This window comes from Hibiscus syriacus, unplaced genomic scaffold, assembly GCF_006381635.1.
Source record: "Hibiscus syriacus cultivar Baekdansim isolate YM2019G1 unplaced genomic scaffold, ASM638163v2 tig00110945_pilon, whole genome shotgun sequence".
Lineage (NCBI taxonomy): Eukaryota > Viridiplantae > Streptophyta > Magnoliopsida > Malvales > Malvaceae > Hibiscus > Hibiscus syriacus.
This window is the reverse complement of record NW_024062926.1, coordinates 33018-49650: the sequence shown is the minus strand read 5'-3', so window position 1 is coordinate 49650 and position 16633 is coordinate 33018. Positions and strand designations below refer to the sequence as shown.

General features: G+C 35.7%; 1 pseudogene; it reads right to left on the bottom strand.

Moving 5' to 3' along the window:
- Nucleotides 1-202: 202 nt before the first annotated feature.
- Nucleotides 203-5395, bottom strand: LOC120148010 (annotated as a pseudogene).
- Between the last annotated feature and the right edge of the window lie 11238 nt (nt 5396-16633).

Below are 16633 nucleotides of genomic sequence, written 5' to 3'. Positions count from 1 at the left end.
CGGAGATGCAAATAGCACCGTCTCTATCCCTATATCGGATATTAAATAAACGGGCATGAACTGATCGATTTACCTCGACCACAAACCAACACCAGCGAGGTTGAACTCCAGTGTTGGAGATTGAAAGACATTAGAGATGTTAATAAACTAGCACAAGTATAAAAAAGGGATCACTAAAACCAAATTATTATTATTCAAGCCCACACCCTTTTATTGCAATGGTTAAATTTTCATACATCTATTATTCAAAACGATGTTTGATTGATTGTAATAAACTGATATGGGGCTTGGATAATTATTTAATTTTAGTCGAAGGGTGTTTTTCTATACTTAGGCCTAGAAACTTTCAATAACTCACCAAGGTAAGATAAACTACTGCAGCTTCGGCATCGTTAATTAGGGACGAAGGCCAAGTGATCTCTTGAGACGCAACAAGAACTCTGCCCTGAAAAAAAAAAAGCCATCTCGAGCTTCATTGATCATTGTCATGCATAATACATGTATAGACTGTTTGATGCGGCGCATGCGAGAGAGTTTTCGGTTGGATGCCATGCTAGATGTAGCAGCTTTGTAGCGAAATCAAAAGTATTTCCATTGAGTCGAGTGCTGCATTATCTGCTCCTTTCCCTAAAAAGGAGAGGAGATGCATAGAATAGATAAAAAAAGATGTAAACAAATCTCGAGCATACATACAAGTAAACAACAATTGTTTGCAAAAAAAAGTTATATAATCTTATGCACTAAGAATCGAGCGAAATCACAGATAGATGATAAAAATGGTTTATTATGCAGACATAAGGTATAATTAAACTAATGGAATATAGACAAAGACATCTCAACTTTTCGAACTCGATAAGAACCATGTGAAACACATACCTCGTCTAACAACACCCGATGGACTACCAAGGGATCTTAAAGGCCTTGATGATGTCAGACCTTGTCTCCTGTAAAATTCATTACATAATTAAAAAGGGAATTTCTGACAATCAGATTTCTTTGGACTTTCCAAACCAAGAAAGGTTAACAGTTCCCTTCAACAGCAAGTCATCATTATATTTACAATTGCCAAGTAGCCAAGAAATCGAACATACCGCATCGGGCTCTTGCTAGCTAGCTTCCAGTGTGGTTGCTTCCTTACTACCTTCAGAACAACCAAACACTCGAAACAGATTGCTGGAATAATAGAAACCACAAGGTTATATCATCCAGGTTCTGGCATATTTGGACGTTAATCTAAGATGACACCAAGAACCATTAAAATAAAACCTGCACCTGTAAGAACCAGTAGCCACTCGAAGTCCATCTCCACTTAGACAACACTCAAATTTGTCAAAGATGGAATCATTTTCATACAAATCACAAAGCTGCTCAAGGTCCCCAAGAAACAAAAGAAAAAACATCCATCGTATAGGGTAAATACGACATTTTTTTAAATTGAATCCAAACAAAACAGAAGAATCTCAGAAGAACACATTACCTTAGGTCTAAGGTATTCATGAACCTGGAAAGTTTTAACTGAACCAGCGTCCATATTTATGTCCCACAACTGACGGCCAAGAAATGAAAACCTTGTTACAGAACAATAGGAGGAAGGCGTAAACAAATATTGGAACTTAGCTATTATAATAGCATCAGATGCCATAGGTACACGAGGGCGATGTGTCGTTCAAAAGGAGAATTAATTCCATAAAAACATATCAACCTTAAGGGTCAGGTAATCACGACTTAGCATATGTCTTCCATCCTTGGAAAACTTGACGTCTGAGATCGATCCTATATCTGTGAAAAAAGACCTAGAGCCTGGAGCTTCTTGTTCCACAAACCTGTGCCATCAAGAAACTTCAAAAACCAGAAAAGAGAACATCTACAGCTAGAGATGACTTCTCAACAACCATAATGAATCAACCAAGATAAAACAAAAATACCACAAGTCACTTACAATTTACTGTGTCTATCACACAAGGCAGATTGTCGCATATCAATAAGACGAATTGAACCCTTTGAACTACTGTAAGCTAACATATTGCAGTGTGTAGGATGAAATTCTGCTGAAGTTATCACCTCTGCAAGTATATACTCAAAGAAAATGAATCATGCCAACATGAAAAGCATATAGAATTGTATTTTACAGAGAAACGTCATAAATTGATAATAGTGATGTTTGCAGAACCAGAGATGATATGAAGAAGACAAATAAGAAAAGAGGGTGTAGAAAAAAGGAAAAAATATTTGCAGCTACATAACCAAAAACTGAAGGGAAAGAAAGAGGGGTGAGATTCGGGGCACCAGAAAGAACACAATCTTTTACCTATTGAACCATAAGCAATAAAATATATATAAAAAAAAAAGCAAAAAAGCAAATAGATCCCATATGTCCATGTCAAAATGGTTTCGCACCAGTCAAGTCCTCCATGTTTGCAGGTTTCACATCAACGATGTTAAAACTTTGGCTGCTAATTTCCAGGTTCCAAAGATTAATTCGCAGATCATCAGCCGAAATAAAAGTTTCACCGTCACTACAAACCAATAAGAAAGGAAAAATAAGTATTTCATCAAATCATGAGCAAGCTTTGAAGAACATATATTTCAGGTCATAAGTGAAGCAACAACTCTCTCAATGCATGATCTTCTAAATGCACTCCCAATCCCCACCACCCCAACCAACAGACAGAAAATGTAAACAATTCAACCCAGGAAAATGAGATGTGCATCATAGTCCATATATGAGGGGAGGGGGGAGAGATTGGGGCTAAAACCAATGAAATAAAAACACAAACCTGTTATTGGATATGGAATTAATATGATAGTCATGCGCATGACCATATATTCTTCGACATTTGGCCATAAGGTTTGTCTCATGACTAGTTACCTAATTATAACAAAACTATTATGCATTAGTTCAACAGACTGCATAGACAACAATTTTGACATATCAAACACAGCCTAAAAATAGAAAGATGACAAAAATATCATAAAAGATTCTGAAGTATCTCATAAAGTAAGCATTCTGGATAAACAACTACCACAGGTAAACGCAAAGATGGGAAGCCGCCTGTTGGGAATGAAAAGTTATTGCTTGTGCATCCTCCATTTGCAATGTATTGTTTGGAGCTCGTTGATATACTTGAACCAACAATAGGACCATTTCCCCTGGCTTTGGTGGAGTCCACATTCATGTTACATACTTTTTTGACCTTCTTCTCTTGTACCTGTCCAAGTTGAAATGACATTAGAAAGACCAACCAGATAACAAGGTTAGATTTGTAGATTAGTCATACTGCCACTTTTGGAAAATTGATGTTCCTTAGAAATCTAAATAAATAATAATCTGTGTGTAACTTCATAATTATAAAATCTCAGACATAAAGATGCCTTTGCCTACCTTCCAAAACTTAATTGTCTTATCATTAGTCGACAAAAGAGAAAGATTGCCATTAGCTGACTGGCACCACCTGATTTTGTTAATTTTCTCCTCAATTTCCAAGCTTGAGATAGTCAAACTGTATTAAACCAATACAGTAGACATTTCAATGAAAGTCAAGTCTAGAAATGTTTTAGTATGTCAATCCAAATATCATTTTTTTGTGTCTGACAATATCAAAACATAAATACCTCAGGTTCATGACTTTGAAACTCTGTTTTATAGCGAAACATGGGGTGCCTATTGATTAGATAATCCATCTTCTCTAGATCTCTCCGATGCCCAGCATGCTACATTATACAGTTTTTTGAAAGAATGTATCACAAACAAGAGAACAACTGAGGTGAGTGAAACAACACAGCTTCAGAAATATAAACAAGGAAGCAGTAAGCAACATACATCTCGAGTGTCTGTCCTTTCAAATAAAACCACTCGACCTCCTCGGTCCCCGGTAGCAAGGTGATCGCCAGTTCTATTAAAATCAATGGCGGATATGATATCAACTGAAAAGAAAAAAAATGTCACGTAAATGAAGTTAGCAGAGGAATCAGAAATGTATGAAAGAACAAGTACCAACTACAACACACTCATAACTGTTTACTTCACACAAGCAGAATCATCAATAAAAGAGCATCATGGAGAACAGTATCTCCAAAATTTCAATTTAATCCCTCTTAACATTGAGGAGGATGAAAGGAAGGCATCCAAAAGAGCAATCTTACTGACGGCACAGCTTAAAATGTTTCACTTAAAGAACTTAAATGGTTCCCACAGGCCAGCAACAACATTAACTAATAGGCCTGGTCACTCACGTGACTAGATTCTAAGTCGGACAATTGATTAAGTCATTTGGACCTTTTCCATTTTCTACAACTCCAATGTGAAATATCAAGCTGCAAGAAACGCACACATGAAGCTAGTGCACTTAGACATTGAACATGTTAGTCCAGAAATCACAGCCTAAGTCAAGTGCATCAATCACACATACAAACTCAGTCACTTACCAGCTAAGGCTTGTTTGATACCATTTTCTTTGTGGTGCAACAGTCTCCAAGAACAAGACCCTACTAAGTAGAACAACTTGCGGCAAACAATGGGCAACCATGTATGAAATCATATTTTGTTGATTAATTATTTCAATCTTTTAGTGAATAACAACTAATCTCAGCTGAAAGTCAAGCGATAATTATGTAACAGAAAGAAATTGATAAACAACAATTCACACACCATTGTTTCACATCACACCTTGAAAAGCTACACTGATTAAGCTAGACCTGCATCTTAAAATTACAAAGAAATCCAACCGAATGTATATCAAACCGAACTAATGTAAACAATCGAGAAAAGATATAGAAATGATGAAAATGATTTTAAAATAAAAGGTTGAGCTATTAAGAAAAATAAAATTCAATAATTCATAGCCCTAGGACAAACTGGACGAATAGTGAATAGATTCAATAATTGCACCTTCCTGTATTTCCTCTCCAGCAGTTCGCTCTCCGAACACCTGCGAGAATTTCCACTCCAACGGTTGTGGTCCTCCCACCGGAGCCACTTCTTCTTCTGCACCGCCGTTATTCATTGCCTCTTAGCTCGGAAAAACAATATTCCACCTCACGAAATAAAATAAAATCAAGCTCAATACATCAACGATCCGATCTGCCACTCAGATTCAAAAAGAAAAAGATTGAAATATTTCATTGATTCGAAGCAATCTCAATTTCAAAAATGCAAGCTTCTCGATCGATCATCTATATATTCTACACAGTGAAAAAATCATCGGTGATCATTTATCACTCTTTTTTCTCTCATAGACAATGGACACCGATTTGATATATTTGTTAACAAAAATAAACCAAAAATTAACATCGTAGAGATTTTTCACTCTGTCCCTTTCAATTGAAACTTTCACAGTTACTCTCTTATTTTTCTCTTTTAATGTGGGAGAAATTAGAAAAGGGATAAAAAAAAATTGGAAATGCGACGAAGCTTTTTGGCTGATTATTGGATCCTCTCTCCGAGGGATGGAAAACGGACGGGTCGGGTGTGAATACTATCTCCTCATCTTTATATTTTTTTAATATTTTTCAATCCATCACCTGTTCGTCATTTATGATGGGTATAAATTTTTAAATCTACACTGCCTACGCGGGTACATTTTCAAATCCATCCCTACACTCACTACTCACTAGCGACATACCCATCTAGTCCCGCCTGACAGCAAACTAATGGGATGTTGGAGTTGATTCTCAGACAGTTTGTGATGGGGTAACAGCGCATGTTTCAATTTATCAGAGGAGTAGCTCTACGAATGTTATGAAGACAGATTGTAGGAAGCATGTAGTCACAGAGCTAGATTATTGTGTTGTTTTCGATGTTAATGCTCATAGTGCGCCTAATATGAGTTTTGAGGGACTAAAGAACATGGAAACTGCTGCTTTTGATGTTAATGCTTATAGTACGGCTAATTTGTGTTTGGATGGCAGCATGGACTAAAAAACATGGAAATTGACGTGGTTAGTGAGATTATGGGTTTAATCAAAGAACCAAATATTTCTCTAATTAAAGACCAGATTAAAGATTAAATATCCTTAATATTTGGATAAATTATATGTTATATATTATACAATATTAAAATTTATAAATTAATCTCTAAAATTATACATAAATTCATAATGGTCCAAAATTTAATAGATATTTAGCTGGGTGGGCGGGCGGATGCAGGGCGGGTAATGTCTCAAACCCATTACCCGCCCACCACCCACGACGGGTATCACTTTAAAAATCCACACCGCCCACTACCCGCTAAAATTATACCCATCCCCGCTCGAATTGGAGCGGATGCGAACGAAATCCACGAAACTGTACCGTTTGCCATCCCTACAATCTCTCCTCTCCCTCTTTCTCTTTCTATCTCTTCAGTTTTTTCTTTTGGTCAAATGTTTTTAGTTGCTCCCTTTACTATGCATTTAGCAAAATTAGTCCCTGGCTATAAATTTTATCATTTCAATGTCCCTAATTTTTCGAAATGCGTATAACCAACTGAGTCTTAAATGCTATTTTTTTGTTAATTCGATTAAATATTTTGACGAGATACATTTTAATATATATATATATAATATTTAAGATAAATTAGGTATTTAGTATCAAATTAGTCTTTTTTTAGTACTTAGTTTTCAATTTTGTTAAGATCATATTTAAAGTTTAATTTTTGTTTCATTTTAGTATCTCAGTAATTTAGTTTTTGTTTTATTTAGTATCTCAATTCAAAATTTAACATTAAGTTTTGAATTTTTTTAATATTTATGTATTAAAATAGACTGAAATTGAGAATTTATGTACTAAATACATTAAATATTTAATGACAGATATTAAAATGAAATAAAAATTAAATATTAGACATTTTTTTAAAAAAATGGTAAAGTATATAAATAGTCTATGAACTCTTAGGATGCTTGCATTTTGATTATTTAACTTTTTAAACTTACAATTCAATCATTGAACTTTAAATTTATTTTCAGCAAAATCCTACAATTACTTATCATTAGTTTTTACTTACTGACACTTAACTCTCATTAACCTCCTCCTACTCTTCAATCTCTCTAAACTAAAACCATACTATGCAGTCCACAATCCAATTGAAATCTCAATTTCTTTAATCCAGAACGGATTTTTTTCTTAAACCCATATCTCGAATCAATTGAAATCTCCCGTTTTCGTTGTTTCTCCTTTGTTTTCAAGCAAAACCCAGGTCCAAAAATCGATTCTTTGTGCAAGAAAAAGCAAAAGAATATATGGGCCCAAAAGATCAACAGATTTAGCGTTTTGAATTGATCTCAATTATGCTTCAAATCTCAAGGTTTTACCTCCACCGTTGGATATGGTCGTTCAACATTTAGTTGCTGCATATGGTGAAGGCCTCGGATTCTTGAATGGCTTCAATGGAGGAAGATTTTATCATTAGGAAAGACGAAGAGTGAGAAAAAGAAATGGAGATACAAGTGATTTTTCGTGTCCTATAAATGGGATTGAACGTTTTGTTTAACCCAAGCTTGTGCATTATCCGGATCTCGCATCTTCACGAAATCCTCGTTGCCTAAACCGATGATGAATTCGACGGCGGTGTTCGCGAACGAGCACAGTACTCTGAGATTGGCATAGCAGAGTTTAATTTTGGTGGCTTCAATAGATCTCACGAGCGGCACTACGTTTTCCGACGATGGAAGATTATCTGCTATTTGTCCATAATTGATCCCAATCGAATCAACCATGACATCAAACAAATAAACTGCAAAATTAAAAAAAAAAAAAAACCAATAATCAGTTAATTGCCATATCCATGCAATTTAATTGAAAACCCAAGTAAATAAAACAACCCAATACCTGAAAACGAAAGAATAACTGAAACAAAATTGAAGAATTTAGAAATGGGGAAAATTTTAGGGTTCTTAATGATTTTAAGGTTCTTAGAAATGGGGGAAAACGAAAGAAAAATTGAAGTAAATAAAATCCAAGTAAAAATTTTAGGGTTCTTAGTGATTTTAGGGTATTGTATGGTTTGTTTGCTGATTAGATTTAGTTTAGAGAGGAGAAGAAAAAGAAAATGTAATTGCATCGATCTTACTGAAAATGAACTAAAAATTTGATGATTGTATCACAAGTTTCAAAAGTTGGGTGACCAAATTGTAAACACCCCAAAAATTTGGGTACTAGTTTTTTACTTTATCCTTAAAAAATTTAAAAGTTTATGAACTAAAATAAATCAAAATAAACAAAAACTGATAATTTATACAATAAATACATAATTTTGTATAACAATATCAATATATATAATCACATATTTATAGTAGTAATTCGTATATATTATATTTTCTATGATGACTTTCGAAAGTTATTCCATCCAATAGAATTGTTTAGGCTTAAATATACAACAGGTGTCTAATGTATGTCTATTTTTTCAGTTCAATGCCTAATTTTTTTTCGTTTCAATTTGGTGCCTAACGTTTCATTCCATAACTCAAAATGGGTCATGCCATGAAGGACCGTTAATTTTGGCCGTTAATCCATTAAAAATACCACGTGACATATTTTTTAATATTAAAAAATAATTTTTGCAAATAAAAAATAAATTAAAATGAAACAAAATAATCTATTGGAAACGACACGTCGGGCAAGGTTCTCTTCAAAACTTTAATTGCTCAGTCTCGGTGAATGACGCAACCAATCGGCGAGTGATCGGTTGGGTTGCGATCGGAGCGAGGTTGGGTTACAATCGGAGCGAGGTTGCGGTCTGACTAGGGTGGGCGGTGTACTTCAATGGTGATCGAATGGGTGGATCGACGATTGGCAGCCGAAAGCACTCCTTGTGATTAAGACTAGACGATGGCCAAATCAAGCGATTGAAGTGTCGGGGTTAGGTCGCCAGTCGTTGCTGAGGCTGTTAGCGGCTACAAGGCACCACCACGGCGGTCAAAGATGCCTGATCGGAGGGTGAAGAGCTTGGGGGAGGGGGTTATGGTTCCTTCGACTAGCCTGGGTAATTGGTTTTCCCCTAAATTCCCCAAAGAAACTTCCATTGCCAGCAAGGCACACCCTCTTCAACACCTCAGCAATGACAACACATACAAGGAATATGGAGATAGGATTATTATATGATTTTGTAACAAAATACAGAAGAAAAAGTTATGAATTTTTTTAGGGTTTTTATTATAATTTTGGGTTATAAAAACCCAAATCTCATTCGATGTAAGGGCTCCCTCTTCGTTTTTCTTTTTACACAGAGAGCAATACCAAGAATACACAATCTTTCCCATATTCGGTTTTTTTGAAAATAAGCAAACAACATACAAAATCAGAGCATCACATTTATTCTAGTAATCTCATGTTAGTAGTCTCGTTGCCGAAGTTAGAGAACCCAGGAGTCGTCGGAAGAAGAATGATCGAAGGCCATTTCAACAGTTTGGGGAAGGGTTATCCTAGATCTAGGTTTTGTTTGGGTTTATAAATAATAAAAAATTGGAGTGTTGGTTCAACCCTAGCTCGAGTTTTGTTGGGAAATAAACCAAGTACAAGTAATTTCCCTATAACCAGATTAGTGAGAATGCAAAATAAAAGCGGAAAAATAATACCCGAAATTGATAACGGAGTTCAGCCAATTGTGCTTACGTCTCCGGACTGCTGCAGATCTTTTACTAAGAGAGAAAATTTACAGGTGTTTACAAAACACTCACTACTCACAAGAAAACTCTCTAGTATTGGGAGAAAGAAATGATTTTTGGGATGGTTTTGAAGCTAAATGAGCTAGGGTATTTATAGTTGAAACTTAAGGACTTAATCTTGTAAATACCCTAAAACCTAGGGATTAATTATGATTATCCCATTATCATTTTTCAACAAACATCTACCAAACTTTGAAAAACTATTTTTCAAAGAAACATTTACCAAACTTTGAAAACCATTTTCAAAGAAACATTTACCAAACTTTGAAAACAATTTTTTCAAAGTTGGTTACCAAACTTGAAAACCATTTTAATACTTTCAACAATCTCCCACTTGAAGACTGATTTTAATCTGTCTTCACACCTCGATCAATGCAACAGCTTTTCTAGTCTTGTTACTCTAGCATGCCAACTGAAGTTGAACACAACTTCAGTTTGTCTGTAGTCACCGTCTTTGTCAACATATCTGCCGGATTTTGAGCTCCACTGATCTTTTCAAGTTTCAAAATCTCATCTTCCAGAAGAGACCGGATAAAATGATATCGTAATTGTATGTGCTTTGTCCTGGAATGAAAAGACGGATTCTTTGCTAGATGTATAGCACTTTGACTGTCGCAATACAAGACATTGTTTTCTTGTTTCTTGCCTAACTCTTCCAAGAAACTTTGGAGTCAAACCATCTCCTTGCTAGCTTCCGTAACAGCGACATATTCTGCTTCAGTTGTGAAGAGAGCAACTATCTTCTGTAGTTGAGAAACCCAACTCACTGCGGTTCCTCCTAGAGTATAGACATACCCTGTAGTGCTCCTTCTGATGTCAACATTTCCGGCTAAGTCAGCATCTACATAGCCTGTCAGTATCGTATCTCCACCTTTGAAACAAAGTGCTTTGTTTGTGGTATACCGTAGATATCTGAGGATCCATTTGACTGCTTCCCAGTGTACCTTGCCCGGATTATTCATGTACCTGCTAACAGCTCCCACTGCTTGAGCAATATCTGGTCTGGTACAAACCATGGCATACATCAGACTTCCAATCGCTGAGGCGTACGGCACCTTCACCATGTGTGCACGTTCTTCCTCCGTCTTTGGTGATTGTTCTTTGGAGAGTCTGAAATGAACACCTAAAGGTGTACTTACTGGTTTAGCATATTGCATGTTGAACCTGGAGAGTACTTTGTTGATGTACTCAGCCTGTGATAATATCAAAGTCCTTGACTTTGTGTCTCTCTTGATCCTCATCCCAAGAATCTGCTTTGCAGCGCCCAGATCCTTCATAGCAAACTGCTTTGACAATTTTTGCTTCAAGTTTATAATCTCTTGCATGTCTGAGCCTGCAACGAGCATGTCATCAACGTACAACAATAAAATAATGAAGATATTGTCGAACCTCTTGATGTAGCAACAATGATCTGCTTGGCATCTGGTAAAACCACTGCTACTCATGAAACTATCGAACTTCTTATACCACTGTCTAGGAGCTTGTTTTAAACCATACAAGCTCTTCTTCAACCTGCATACCAGGTTTTTCTTGTCTGCCTCTATGAAGCCTTCTGGCTCCCTCATATAGATTTCTTCTTCCAAATCACCATGAAGGAAATCTGTCTTTACATCTAACTGCTCAAGATGTAAATTCTCTGCAGCTACAATTTTCAACACCAGTCTGATTGTAGACAGTTTCACGACTGGAGAGAAAATTTCATTGTATTCAATACCTTTTTTTTGCTGAAAACCTTTGACAACCAATCTCGCTTTGTAGCGTTTGCTCCCATCGTGCTCTTCTTTGATCCTGTAAATCCACTTGTTGTGAAGCACTTTCTTGCCTGCCTGGTGGTAATTCAGCTAATTCCCACGTTTGATTTGACAAAAGCGAGTCCATCTCATCTTTCATGGAAGACTCCCACTTGACTGAATCCTCCACTTGCATTGCTTCATCATAGCACTCTGGTTCACCATTTTCAGTCAGCAACAAGTAGTGCAAAGAAGGAGAATACCGTTGGGTTGGTTTAGGAATTCTGGAGGAGCGTCTTAGTTCCGGTGTGCCTGGTTCTTCTTGAACTGCTTCAGGACTGATCTGAACATCATTTCCAGAAATCTCCTCAAACTCAGCAAATTCCTTTGTTTCAGCTTTGGTATTGGAGCTGCTTGATTCTACAGTTGACCTGTCTTTGGAAAATGACATCTCTGCTTCTAATGATCTTCCGATTTTCATAGTCCCAAAACCGGTAACCGAACTCATCACCGCCGTAACCAACAAAGGCATATTTGTTGGACTTAGCATCAAGTTTACTTCTTTTCAGCAGAGTCTATGTGTACATAAGAAATACAACCAAACACTCTTAAGTGTGAAAGGTTTATTTCTTTCTTGCTCCAAACTTCCTCTGGTATTATGCCATCCAAAGGAACTGAGGGCCCACGGTTTATCAGGTAAGCTGCAGTGTTAATAGCTTCAGCCCATAGAAATTTGGGCAATTCGGCATGTATCCTCATGCTTCTGGCACGTTCATTCAGAGTTCTGTTCATGCGCTCTGCTACGCCATTCTGCTGCGGTGTCATGAGAACTGTTGTCTCCATCTTGATCCCATTGTTTGCGCAAAAATCTCTGAATCTCCTATTTCTGTACTCTCCTCCATTGTCAGACCTCAACCTCTTGACTTTCATACCATTCTCATTTTCCACCATGGCCTTCCATTTTCTGAAGGTATCAAAGACTTCTGATTTTTTCTTCAGAAAATAAACCCACACCTTCCTTGTAGAATCATCGATGAAGGTGACATAATATAATGAGCCTGCAAGAGATGGAACTGGAGATGGTCCCCATACATCAGTATGAACTAACTCTAACTTTTCAGCCTTGGGTGTCTTACCAATCTTTGCAAAGCTGACTTTCTTTTGTTTGCCAAAGATGCAATCCTCGCATAGTCCGACATCTACATTCTTTAGATCCGGCAGCTTCCCCTTTTACAAAAAGTGTCTTCATTCCTTTCTCGCTCATATGGCCAAGCCTTTGGTGCTATAGGTTTGATTTTCCATCAGCATCTGCTACTGCAATGATATTCTCTAAATTTGAGGTTACATAGAGAGTACCAATCTTCTTACCACGAGCAATGACGAGTGCTCCTTTGGTAATCTTCCATTCACAACCTAAAAAGGTTGTACTGTATCCTTCTCCATCAAGCTATCCTACAGAAATCAAATTTCTTTTGAGACCAGGAATATGTCTCACTCCTGTCAGCTTCCAGGTGGTCTGGTTTGGCAGCTTTAGTCGGATGTCTCCTTTTCCGACGATCTTCAAGGTTTCATCATCAACAAGATGAACCTTCCCAAAATCACCACTGACATAGTTCTCCATGATTTCTTGGCATGGCGTGGAGTGGAAAGATGCCCCTGAATCCAAAATCCATGATTCAATCGGACTGTTGACGCTTAAAATCATGGCATCACCTGTCTCCTCCGTCATGTTGGTAGATTCCTGTGCGCCGGTATTTTTTTTCGGTGCTTGGCAATCTCTTTTGAAGTGGCCCTTCTTGCCGTAATTATAACAGGTAAAATCTTTATTTCCTGTTCTTGATTTTCCCCTTCTGGATTTTAATCTGCCACGATTTGAATTTCTTTCTGAAGTTCTCCTTCTGGACTCCGTGTGCAAGGCTGAGGAGGTTGATGCTTCACCCGATTCTCTCCGTCGAATTTCTTCGCTCAGTACCAGATCCCGAACATCGTCGAATTTTAATTTACTGTTTCCCGACGAAGTGCTGACTGCTGTAACAGTAGCATTCCATCTGTCTGGTAAAGATGATAAGAGAATTAAAGCTCGAACTTCATCATCAAATTCAATTTCCACTGAACTCAACTGGGTTGTGATTGTGTTGAGTTCATTTAGGTGTTGTGCCACCGATGCCCCTTCCGTCATCCGTAAATTGAATAATCGCCTCATCAAATGAACTTTGTTTGAGGCCGATGGGTTCTCATACATATTGGAGAGAGCCGTCATAGACCCGTCGTGGTCTTTTCCTTTGCTATGTTGAAAGCAACATTGCGGGATAACGTCAGTCGGATAACTCCGAGGGCTTATCTGTCGAGAAGAGCCCAGTCTTCATTCTTCATGCCCTCTGGTTGTTTTTCTGAGAGGGGTTGATATATATTTTTCTGGTATAGAAAATCTTCAATTTGCATCTTCCAAAATCCAAAGTCCGCACCATCAAACTTTTCAATTTTCACCTTCCCTTCGTCTGCAGCCATCGCTCCCACTCGAATCTGGCTTCGTTTGGATCATTTCTGACAATTTTTGTGAACCGCCGTGTATTAGAACACCTTCGTCGACAAACTCGTATCGCCGACCGAATTTCACTATTCACGAAATTTACTATTCACGTGAATAGTAACCCGAATAGTAACCTCGTAAAAAATTGACAAAATTCACAACCCAAAAGCTCTGATTACCAGTTGTTGGGAAATAAACCAAGTACAAGTAATTTCCCTATAACCAAATTAGTGAGAATGCAAAATAAAAGCGGAAAAATAATACCCGAAATTGATAACGGAGTTCAGCCAATTGTGCTTACGTCTCCGGACTGCTGCAGATCTTTTACTAAGAGAGAAAATTTACAGGTGTTTACAAAACACTCACTACTCACAAGAAAACTCTCTAGTATTGGGAGAAAGAAATGATTTTTGGGATGGTTTTGAAGCTAAATGAGCTAGGGTATTTATAGTTGAAACTTAAGGACTTAATCTTGTAAATACCCTAAAACCTAGGGATTAATTATGATTATCCCATTATCATTTTTCAACAAACATCTACTAAACTTTGAAAAACTATTTTTCAAAGAAACATTTACCAAACTTTGAAAACCATTTTCAAAGAAACATTTACCAAACTTTGAAAACCATTTTTTCAAAATTGGTTACCAAACTTGAAAACCATTTTAATACTTTCAACAAGTTTATGTTCGATGGCCATCTTTGGTGGTGGCCAATGAGTGTTAGGCACCGACTTACGGTGTCGTCGATCTTTAAGGTCTTGGTAAATAGGAAATAGAGGAGCTAGGGTCATTTAGGGTTTAAAAGCTCCAGTTCAGAGGTCTCGAGGGAATAAGAGGGGTTTTTCAGTTGTGGTCAGAGTTAATAGGAGTCAGAAGAACCACCAAGGCGGCGGCTGAAACTCGTTTGGTTGGTTGGTCTTGTTGAGTGAGGTTGCCCTTGTGAGGAACAAGAGGGAGATGAGAGAGTTGAGAGAGGAGACGGCTGAAGGGACTAAAATGGGTTTAGGTTAAGAATAAACACGTTTATTTTTTCATTTTAATTAATTTATTTTATTTGTAAAAATTATTTTTTAATATTAAAAATATGTAACGTGGCATTTTTAATTTTAACGGTCAAACTTAACAGTCTGTCACGACGTGATCCATTTTGAGTTAAGGAATGAAACGTTAAGCATCAAGCTTGAACGAAAAAAACGTTAGACACTGAACTAGAAAAACGGACATACGTTGAACACATTTTGTATATTTAAGCCAATTTTTTACTAGCATACAATTTTAAAATATAATTTTTTGTTAAACTACAATGCATAATCAATATCGACACAAAATCTTTTATAAATTAATGTAATATGTAAGAATAAAATTTAAAATTCAATTTATTTAGTTTATCAACTAATAAATAATCATAATAATCTTATGATTGAGTAATTTATTGTTAATTAATTAACTATTTTATAAATATTCGATGGGAAACTATTTGGTGAAAAAACCGCGTCGACTTTTGATTCTCAACTTTGTGGATGAGGATGAGGCCATGGCCGTGTTTAGCGTAGATTACAAGGTTCTTTCCTTTCCATTCTATTTTTTTTTTACCTATTTTTTTGTGCTTGTTTTGTTTAATCGATAGCCCAAAATTTCCTTTTAAAATAAATAAATAAAAGATCAAAATATCATCAACACGAATCTAATTTGTTTTAGAATGGAAAAAAGGTATAATGGGTTATTTAAAATAAACAAAATATGATAAGAATAACAATTTTATGTTTTTAATAGTATAAATACAAGGTAATATATGTTCATAATTTTTTAGCTATTAACAATAACAATGCATATATATTTTATAAATATATCTATTTGAATTTAATCTTTTTTTGGTAAATTGAATTTATTCTTTTTAGAAAATAATATTTCTTTTATTATCGAAATTATTACGTAGATTGACTACGTAAACCCTATTTACCTTACATATATAACCAAACTTGCATATTTCACCATGCAAGACCATTGCTACATATCGATCACACACATCCTATACTTGAACTCACTCTATCATGTTGTAGACCTACATAGAAATGACTCATGAGGGCATTATATATGTAGGATAATTCACTTATAAAACATCTTATTAATCATAATTTAGATGATACATGAGATCTCAACATTTTAAAAAAATTCTTACTAAATATTCCATCAAAACATACATAACTCTTATTAAATTCTCAATTATTAATCAAAAGCTTTTTTTAAAATCTCAATATTTTCAAACTTTTTTTTTAAATTTAAATTATAGTACATTTTTTATTCATAAGGTGAATCATTATAATTTTTTTCATATTAGTTTCGAACATAAAAAAAATTAAAAATAAATAAATACTCTACATAGTACATATGCTGTATAATATTTTTTTAACATAATATATGGTTTATAATTTACTCATATTATATACAACTTCGTAGGTAGCTCGATGGATACAAAGCTGAACACGAGCACTTTTTAAAGCATAATCTTGCTTTTTTTTTGTTTTACCAAAAATATCAAAATGCAACATTTTCTTCCCATTACACTGTAATACAATATTATTGGTATTGGTGGCCTCGGTAACTTTCCTTTGTAACATATAAACATAATTAAAATTAAATTTTAGATGTAATTAAATTATTTTACATTAAAATAATAATAATTTATTAAGTATTTAGTTTAAAAATAAAAAATATTTAAAGTTAAAATAATTT